Genomic DNA, 10,234 nt, shown 5'->3' with positions numbered 1-10,234 from the left:
TTTAAGTTGGGCTTGATTTTTGGAAACAATCTGCAACAACAGGCAAATTCTAGGGTGCCCCATGACCTCATCCCCTCTGTGTTCGTAGAGTGATCCCCTCCCCTCAAGTGTGGGCAGGGTTTGTGACTCACTCCTAGCAATAGAATATGGTAAAGGTAGCAGTGTATACAAAACTGCATGCCCATGATTATATTACCTGAGGCCGTAACCCATCTGGTTAGTAGACACTGTCTCCTTTGCTGGCTTTGAGGAGCAAGTCATCATGTTGAAAAAGTCTGTACTGTAAGAAGCTGAAGGTGGCTTACAACTGACAGCCGGGCAGAAATTGAAGCCCCGAGTCAACATTCTGGAAGGAACTGAATGCTGCCAACCACCATGTGAACTTGGACATAAACCCTTCCCAGCCAAGCTTTCAGATGAGATCACAGCCCTGGCTAATAGTCTGCAACCTTGCAGAGGCGCCAACTATGCCATGCCCACACTCCTGACCCATGCTGCTGCTGCTGCTGCTGCTGCTGCTGCTGCTGCTGCTAAGTCGCTTCAGTTGTGTCCGACTCTGTGCGACCCCATAGACGGCAGCCCACCAGGCTCCCCCGTCCCTGGGATTCTCCAGGCAAGAACACTGGAGTGGGTTGCCATTTCCTTCTCCAATGCATGAAAGTGAAAAGTCAAAGTGAAGTCGCTCAGTCGTGTCTGACTCTTCACGACCCTGTGGACTGCAGCCCACCAGGCTCCTCCGTCCATGGGATTTTCCAGGCAAGAGTACTGGAGTGGGTTGCCATTGCCCTCTCCGTCATGACCCATATAAACTGTGAAATAATAAGTGTGTGTTGTTTTAAGATGCTAAGCTTGTGACACTATTATTATACCACAGAAAATAACTAATACACAAACTTCGATTGTTCTGACCCAGGATTAGCCAATATGCTTTTTATCCCAGCTATCATTCTCAAATCTTGTCCTCTTAATTATCTTTTGTTTACCTTGCTTTCCCACCTATTCACTCCTAACAAAATCAAAAGCTCCCCTGAAAGGGAAGTACTTTCAAATCCACCTAATTCTTTACAGGTTAGATTAATAGCATATAGTATTTATAGGACATTTATTATGTTTCAGGCACTGGCCTAAGCACTATACATAAACTATTAGTCCACACAATCCTATTAGGTAGAAATTCTTATGATTCTTATGATTCTAAAAGATAGAAATGGAGTGAAATAATTTTCCTAAGGCCAGAAAGCTAGAAAACAGTAGAGTTGTGAAGCTAACTCAAGCAGTCAACTTCCAGAGCCTACACAATTAATACATATCTTATAAAAGATCTCTGCAAGCATTATCTCATTTAATCCAAACAAGGGCCCCACAGAGGAGCTATTCTAGTGACCAGATTTACAGATGAAGAAACTAGGCTCTGAGAGTTTAAGAGATAAAGTCTCTTAACTTGTTAGCGGTCAAGTGGAGGCTAAAAGAACCAAAGTTTTGTTGATGCCCTAATCCAGTGCTCTTTCTTACCACAAGAACACCAGTCAGTTTGCTCTGAAGTCCTGAGGCTGATTTCTTGTGAGCAGGTCTGGTAATGTGAGTACAGCAATAACCAAAAGAAAAGCTCTGAAGCTGTTTTGAATGAAGGCACCATCATCAAGACACTTAAGAATAAACACACCCAAGGGTTCTATTGTGAAGATAACACTCATCTCCAGGCAATATTTTTATGATCACAAAATTAAAATTGTATTATTTTAGAGTCATACCTCATAAACAGACACAAAACTAAGACATTAAATATAAGGCACATAACTGTGAAACTATGAAAGGAGGAGTGTTAGCCATGGACAGAGGAGCCTGGCAGGCTACAGTCCATAGGGTCTCAAAGAGTCAGACACGACTGAAGCGACTTAGCACACACACAGAGAAGATCAATATTTCTCAAAGTATGTTCCTGGGGACACTAACCCCACAAGATATTAAAAAGTGTTCTGTGGGAAAAAATATATAGGGGGATGCAGGGATAGTCAAATAAGTTTATGCTATTTGCAGCCCTTTAAGAGGCTTCCCTCGGAGAAGGCAATGGCAACCCACTCCAGTACTCTTGCCTGGAAAATCCCATGGATGGAGGGGCCTGGTAGGCTGCAGTCCATGGGGTCGATAGGAGTCAGACACGACTGGGTGACTTCACTTTCACTTTTCATTTTCATGCATTGGAGAAGGAAATGGCAACCCACTCCAGTGTTCTTGCCTGGAGAATCCCAGAGACAGAGGAGCCTGGTGGGCTGCCGTCTATGGGGTCGCACAGAGTCGGATACGACTGAAGCGACTTAGCAGCAGCAGCAGCAAGAGGCTTCCCTGGTGGCTCAGAGGTTAAAGCATCTGCCTGCAATGCAGGAGACCCAGGTTCAATCCCTGGGTCGGGAAGGTCCCCTGGAGAAGGAAATGGTAACCCACTCCAGTATTCTTGCCTGGAGAATCCCATGGATGGAGAAGCCTTGTAGGCTACAGTCCACCAGGTCGCAAAGAGTCAGACACGACTAAGCGACTTCACTCTTCACTCACTCAAGAGGCTTATGATCCACATTAGAACTTAGAGGCTCTGAGAAGTCCTGCACTAAAGAAATCTATGAACCTCTGCTGAACCCAGTAGCTTCAAAACTTTTTAACTACATAATCTTTTTTCCTGAGAACACTTATTAATGTGTGCTAGGACTCTCATTTCTACCTGGGAAATTCTGTGAATTTACTTCAAGGTTAATTTTCATTTCACAGGAGGTTAAAAATGAAGTTTGACCTATAAAGTGAGTTAGAGGTAGTTTGTTTAAATTATAAAGAACTTAGGAGGCAATTGCATATGTCCCCAAGAGCACACATTTTCTTCGGGCTCCCAATCCATTAATTTTAGTTGCCCATTATCTGTTCATTCTTCTCAAGGTACCTTGAGTTGATGATTTTTGATGAATCTGAGAATATAAAATAACATTTACAGATAATCAACCCATTTCCAGAACACAACTTCTGGGTATAACCATTTATTCTACCAGTTTGCTTCAAGTAATCCCACATTTGCCACAAAGGAAGACAAAAAGGTAAATACATTACATTTCTATTACAGGAGGAGTCTGTGAAGTTTCCCCCATGCCATTTCCTTATTTCAGCTAAAATAACTATGTTCAAAGGGCATATTAATCCTATTGACCTTTTCAAAACTCCTGAGCGAGATCTCACCTTTTTTATTTTTCTTTTTCTCCATATTAAAGTGCTTGATAGAATTCCCTCACCCAAGTCATTTTCATAGTCTGTAAAGTGGAGACAATAACTTGGAGGCTTAATGATACACATCAGTTTTCTTTCTCAAGTCACTGCCCACACAGACAAGTGATTAGTATCAGATAAAACAAGGATGCCTTCAGGAAAATTGCGGGTGCTGCTTTAGAACCGTTCTTTAGCTCTATGAGTCATTCTAGCTTTGGTCTCAACTTTAGGTAAATTGTTTAACTTTCTTAGGCTTTGTGTTTTAACCCTCTGTTTTCTCATCTATAAAATGGACTTATAATAGCTCCCAGAGTTGTTGAGAGGAGTAAATGCGATAGAGTATAGGAAATACCAATCAGTTCATCTATTCAAAGAAGTATTCTTATGCCTGACACTCTGCTTTTAGGGATGCTCTACTGCCAGGGTCCAGCCCCGGTGGATCCAGGGAATTCGAAGCGGGGACGGCATCGGTGAGGATCAGGAAACAATTGTCTAATTAAACGTTAATTAAGGATATAAAGAGTGGTTAAATAAGGATAGCTCAGTGAGAAAATTTAGTGGAGAAAAGAGGCTGAATAACTTGGCTTACGTGGAAAGCTAATAAAATTCCAAAATAAGGAATTTGCATCACCTACGTGGGCCTCAGGCATCCTCCCGTTCTCCCGAAGGAGAGGAGACACTAAGGCCTCCCCAGTCAGATCTTAGAAGCCCAGGCAAAATTAGTAGGATTGACGAGCCTCCGCGCCCCAGATAGAAATTCAGCCAGAAGGTGAGAGAAAGAACAACATGGGGAGACCAAGTTTCAGTGAACAAAAGCCCGCACTTTATTTTCCAAAGTAGTTTTTATACCTTAAGTTGTGCATAGGGGATAATGGGGGAAGGGGTAGAGTCAGAAGTAAGCCAGGCTTTCTTCCTGCAAACTTATCATATGCAAAAGTTTAGGTGATTTACATCATCTTCTGGCCCGGAGGCCTGTTAACATTTTAAGACCCTTTCTTCAGAAAACTTATTTTTCTCTAAAGGTGATTAGTCAGGCGCCACCCTCCAAAAGCATTAGATACAGTTGCATTCCTATAGGGCAAAGATGTGGTGGGCTATAACAAGAAAAAGAATTAACTCAAGGGTCCAAGGTTACAACATTAAAGCTACTACTTACATTCCTATACACCAATTATATTAATCAACACACTGCCAGGGACACAGTAGGTAAGGGATATGGAAACTTAGCAGCAAACATTGGCCCAACAAGTGAAAAACCCTTCACCAATACAATTTCTAATCAATCTTTTAACTGCTCAAAGGAATCTGTATTTAGACAGTTTAAAACATCTCGTGCCTCTCACGGTTGTAAACTAAAACACACTTGTCACGCCCAGGAACTTTATTAACTGGAGCTGTAATTTAACTCTTTTTCAGAGAGAGGTGGTGGGGGACAGCCCCCCGTAAAGTCAGAGGTGTAGGTGAGAGCACAAAGCAGTAAAGTAGGCAGACTCTGGTTTGGGGGTAGATGCTCGAGAATTTCCAGGGGAACTCCTGAGGCTCGATCCCACCTTTGCGTACACCGAGCCTCCTTCCTCATGACCTTTGCCACAGGCGGAGTTCCTCACGCTGGCTCCCGGCACTCTAATGCTTATAATAAAACTCCTACGGTAGCTCCCCTTTATAAAAGGGGAAACAGGAAAAGTTAAGAATTTTGCTCACAATCACCAAGCTGATATATGGAGAACCATGGATTTGAGCTCTTTTCTATTTGATTGGTCTTTCCATTGCACCACACTGATGCCCAACAAACTAAAGGTGCTGTGTCCCCTTAGCATGTATTTGCCAAGATGCTGAAGGGGAAAAAAACAAAACAAAACAAAACAACTTAGTCAAACCTGACCCTAGGCAAAGCTGTGATGTAATAAGCAAAATTGATCTCCTCTATCCTTGATGCCCACATCTAGGGAACAGAGTCTTCACATTGCCCCTGTAAGCCCTGGGATTTTCCCACAGTGCTTCACTAGGACTACCTACCCAGACAGTAGCCAAGCTTCCAGAGCAGTGCTCCTGTATAGCTGGTCCATCAGCTGTTTGTTAGCAGACAATGACAAAATGAGAGGTTTGTACTTGAACGAATGTGAATTATGTTGCTTTCTTCAATTAGAAAAGTCGCAATATCAAAAACCAAATCATTTTAATTAAAAAGAGTGTTTAGTGGCCCTGCAAGCTACTAATCACATTATAAACCAGGGGCAGTCCCCAGACTACTCTTTGAGTAGCAGTGTTCTAGAACATGCCCAGCTTCCTCTTCTCTCTCTTCCCTCAATAGAACGTAACTATATATGCTCATTTCCCATAAGTTCTACTCTTCTCAATGACTAACCTAAAAAAATAATTCATGTAAAGGTTCTGGTGCTGCTTATGGTTAATGCTTGCTGTCTCTAGAGAAAATTTTTATTATTTAAAATGGATCTACTATAGACATTCCTTAACACAGAGAATCATTCAGCAGTGGGGATCTTAGGTCCCAAGCAAGGGTGTGAGAAACAAATATTAGGGAGATGCATGGTAATTCAGGTGCTACTTAAGCCACATCAAACTGGCCCACAAGTGTGTGTACAAGCAGACACGTGTGTGACCTCTGGTAGCGTGGTAAGGCATGGAGCGACTACAGTGATGTGAGGGTCAGGGAAAGAAGGTGCTTGTTCTTAAGTCAAAATATCTCCTCTGAATTTGCCAAGGACAGGCAGGATGAATTTAAACCTCACTTCTCTATCAGAGTCAGATGTGCTTTCTCCCTCCTCTTCCCTACTCTCGGTACTGAGGGAGGCTATGCATCCAGGGTGTCAAGAAGAGTGCCTGGCACATAGTAGGCACTCAATAAACATACTAGTCCCTCAGCAAACATCCACTTGACACTTATTTTGTGCCAAGCACTATTCATACAACTGAGAACGAAACACATAAAGACCCTGGTCCTCATGATGCTCACATTGAAGTGGGAGAGACATCAAATACAGGAGGAAAGAAAGTAAGGAAGAGCCTTTGAGACGCCTGAGTCAGGGCAAAAGGAGGACAGAGTATACTAAATGTGCCTAGCCTAAAATGTGTTTTTTCTCTTGCTGCTGCTGCTGCTAAGTCACTTCAGTCATGTCCAACTCTGAGTGACCCCATAGATGGCAGCCCACCAGGCTCCCCCATCCCTGGGATTCTCCAGGCAAGAATACTGGAGTGGGTTGCCATTTCCTTCTCCAATGCATGAAAGTGAAATTGAAGTCGCTCAGTCGTGTCCAACTCTTCCCGACCCCATGAACTGCAGCCTACCAGGCTCCTCCGTCTATGGGATTTTCCAGGCAAGAGTACTGGAGTGGGGTGCCATTGCCTTCTCCAATTTTTTCTCTTGACCATATTCAAATGTTATGGTACCATGATACTTTCACAGCAGGCCTGAGTTTGGATATTTAAATTACTCCAAGAGACAGTTGGACTGTGTTTAAGGAAAAATTTTCTTTCTGGGATAGATTATCAAGGAAAGGTACAAATTCCATTCCCTGAGTTCTCAAGACAAAAATAACCTTCAAAATGAGTGTTCTGAATCCAACCCTTACTAGGAACCATTTGTAGAAGAAAGAATACTGGACAATAAAACTGAGTCCCTGCTGTGCCATTTAGAAGCTGGGTGAGTTTGACCAAGTCACCCCACCTCTATAATCCTCACTGTCTTCATCTGTGGAAAGAGAAGGGAACATTCGATGACCTCTGGGTTGTCTTTCAACCTTGCGATATCAGTGACACTAAATTCTTTCAGTCTCTTCAAGTTCGCTTCTTCCATATTTTCATTATCATAGGTTTTCACTGGAAAAAAATAGGCTACCTCACTTCTGAAAATGCAGTGTTATACTCAAGATCTTTTAAAAAGTATACCCCATTGCTAGGACTACAATTGTACAGAATGTAAGAGAGACAGAGAAAGAAAGAAAGAGAGAACCCTCAATAACATCATCATGTCTGTATTTGCCAGGAAGCTTTCAATGTGGCTCTTACTATCATACACGGCATTTCCCACACTGTCATCATACAAGTAAACCAATCTTTATACAGTCCATACTGCTGAAAAGCCATGTATAACCCAATTTGGGTCACTGAAAGCACATCGCAGGGCTTCCTAGGTGGTGCTCGTGGTAAAGAACCCGCCTTCCAAGGCAGGAGACACAAGAGACACAGGTTCGATCCCTGGGTTGGAAAGATCTCCTAGAGAAGGAAATGGCAACCCACTCCAGTATTCTTGCCTGGAGAGTCCCATAGACAGAGGATCCTGGCAGTGTGTTTGTGGTGGCGGTGGGGAGGAGTGTATGTTTCAGTCCATGGGGTTGCACAGAGTCAAACACGGCTGAAGCGACGGAGAGCAGACACACAAAGCACATTGCAAGTATGCTAGAAAAACTGCTATCAAAAGAAAACTATTTTATCATCTTTTGCAGTGTAAATAATCACACATGGTTCATTTTTTATGACAATCTGGGTTTGTATGAATTTAAGCTTAAAATTATAGCCAATATTTACCAAAGACCCACTCTGTGCCAGGCTTTATGCCAAAAGGTAATAGAGTATTGCATCTAATACTAAAAATATAATTTTGAAATTAGTATTATGATTATCACCGTTTTATAATGGGGGAAAATGCAGCTCAGAATAGCTAAGTAATTGATACAAACTCACATAACCAGCAGGAAGGAGAACTAGAAGGCAAAACTACATATATCAGATCCAAGAGCCTAAGTTCTTAACCATTACTCTACTGTGCCCATGAAAACTGAGGCAAGGGTTTACCTTGGGCACATGTGGAATCTTGGGTCTCACTTTATCTTGTGGCTTCTATTTTCTTAGCGCCAAAGTCCTTACACCCATTTCTCAGCTACAAAACTTCGTTTCCACATCTGGCAAATGGGAAGGAGTCTCCAGGCATAGATGCTGCTCTCAGAAACCCATGTCGGTGAGCAGAGATAAGTCATAGCAGGCTCAGAGAAGAGTGGCTAGACCACAAGAAGGCTCAAAGCTATATTATTTGGGGATAGTTGGAAGAGGTGGGCAGGATTGGAATGGAGAGGAAAAACCTCAGGGAACCATGCTATTAATTTAACATAGTCTTTTCACAGTTCAGTGGTCTCATTTGAGGAAGTCGGTTCAGCCAGAAGCAGCAGAATCTTGGAACATTCAGCCACACAGATACATCTTTAAAATATAGGAAGAAACAAAATGTGATCTGTACCACAATGCCACTTATTTAAATTAAAAATCTATTACAAAAGAACAATGCCTGATTTATAAGAAGTCACACAAACAGAAGGATACATATCCCACATATTAGAAAGCTTGCCTATGGGGAGCAAGGTGGAAGTGTGAAAGTGAAAGTCGCTCAGTCATGTCCGACTCTTTGCAACCCCAAGGAATAGTCCATGAAATTCCCCAGGCCAAAATACTGGAGTGAGTGGCCTTTCCCTTCTCCAGGGGATCTTCCCAACCCAGGGATCAAACCCAGGTCTCCCACATTGCAGGCAGATTCTTTACCAGCTGAGCCACAAGGGAAGCATGGGGAGCAAAGTGGCGTGTCAAAGGATAGATTTGTCCTATTTTATTTTAGTCTGAATATATGATGAAGGATGACGTGTGTTAAAAACACACACACACACACACACACACTCCAGGGATAGAGTTAATCAGCAAGTCAAACTTCAAAAGCACTATTCAAAATATGTCCAGGACCCAAACACTTCCATATCTCCCCTCATCCAAAACACTATCATCTCCAGTCTGAACTATGGCCAACAACCTCCAAATTGCTCTAAGTCCACCCCTTTCACTGTATAGTCTCTTTGCAGAGCAAATCTTCTAAAACATAAGTCAGATCATATTGGTCTCTAGCTCAACCCCCTCCAGTGACTCCCCATCTTATCTGGAGTAAAATCCAGTATCCTTACAATGACCCACAAGGCCCCACATGACCTGGCTCCCATTCCCTTTCTAACCTCACATTCCACCACTGTCCCCTTTGTATTCCCCACTCCAACCACACTGGTCTTGTTGCTACTCCATGAACACATCAAGCACACCTCTACCTCAGGACCCTGGCACTTACTCTTTCTATTGCCTGAAATGTTCTTTCCCGAGAGATACTCACATGGATTATTCAGTACTTCACTTGAAAGTCACTTGTCAGTGATGCCCTTCTTGACCATCCTAGTTAAAACTGCAAGTGCCCACCCTTGCACTATCTTCCTTTCTTACTCATCTCCTGTCATGCTCTTCATTTTATGTGCTTTTATTCACTCTCACCCTTCCACAGAAAGCAAGCTTTAAGAGTACAGGATCTCTGTCTCTTCTGTTCATTGCTATATCTTCAGAATATAAACAATATCTAGCACCTGGAGCATGGTATGCACTCCATAAATATGTTTGAAAGGATTTTTGTTCAACATAAAAAACTTCCCACATGGGAATTCTCTGATAGTTCAGTGGTTAGAACCTTGTGCTTTTACTGCCAAGGACCCAGGTTCAATCCCTGGTCAGGGAACTTACTCTCCAAGCATGCACCTGGAACAGGGGAAAAAAAAAAAAAAACTGCCTATATATCCATTCATAGATAAAGTGAAATACCTCAGGAGATAATGAGCTCCTCATCCCTGGAGTTATTCCAGTGAGGCTTAGTGACCTTTTGGTAGAGATACAAAAGAAAGGCCTGGAAAGGGGAACAGCAACCCACTCCAGTATTCTTGCTTAGAAAATTCCACAGAAAAAGGAGCCTGGTGGGCTACAGTCCACAGGCCTGCAAAGAGTTGGACACGACTGAGCAACTAATACATATACATACACACACACACACACATACCCCCCAAAGAAAGGACTCAAGCTCTAGGTATTTGGGCTAGATACTAATCCAAGCTCCTGCCAACCCTGAATGAAATACCATTGTTCTGTGAATCCTCACAAAGACACTTAAGAAACCAGGGTC

General features: G+C 42.7%; 2 non-coding genes across 2 annotated transcripts; both read left to right on the top strand.

The window, feature by feature from the left end:
• The first annotated feature begins 2,340 nt into the window (after positions 1–2,340).
• On the top strand, positions 2,341–2,412 carry TRNAC-GCA (transfer RNA cysteine (anticodon GCA)). The gene has a single exon. It is a non-coding gene; the product is annotated as a tRNA-Cys (tRNA).
• A 7,311-nt stretch (positions 2,413–9,723) lies between these two features.
• On the top strand, positions 9,724–9,796 carry TRNAK-UUU (transfer RNA lysine (anticodon UUU)). The gene has a single exon. It is a non-coding gene; the product is annotated as a tRNA-Lys (tRNA).
• Positions 9,797–10,234: the final 438 nt, after the last annotated feature.

The sequence above is a fragment of the Bos taurus genome, chromosome 6, assembly GCF_002263795.3.
Source record: "Bos taurus isolate L1 Dominette 01449 registration number 42190680 breed Hereford chromosome 6, ARS-UCD2.0, whole genome shotgun sequence".
Classification (NCBI taxonomy): domain Eukaryota; kingdom Metazoa; phylum Chordata; class Mammalia; order Artiodactyla; family Bovidae; genus Bos; species Bos taurus.
The sequence above is the reverse complement of the archived record's forward strand: the minus strand, read 5'-3'. Positions and strand labels throughout refer to the sequence as shown.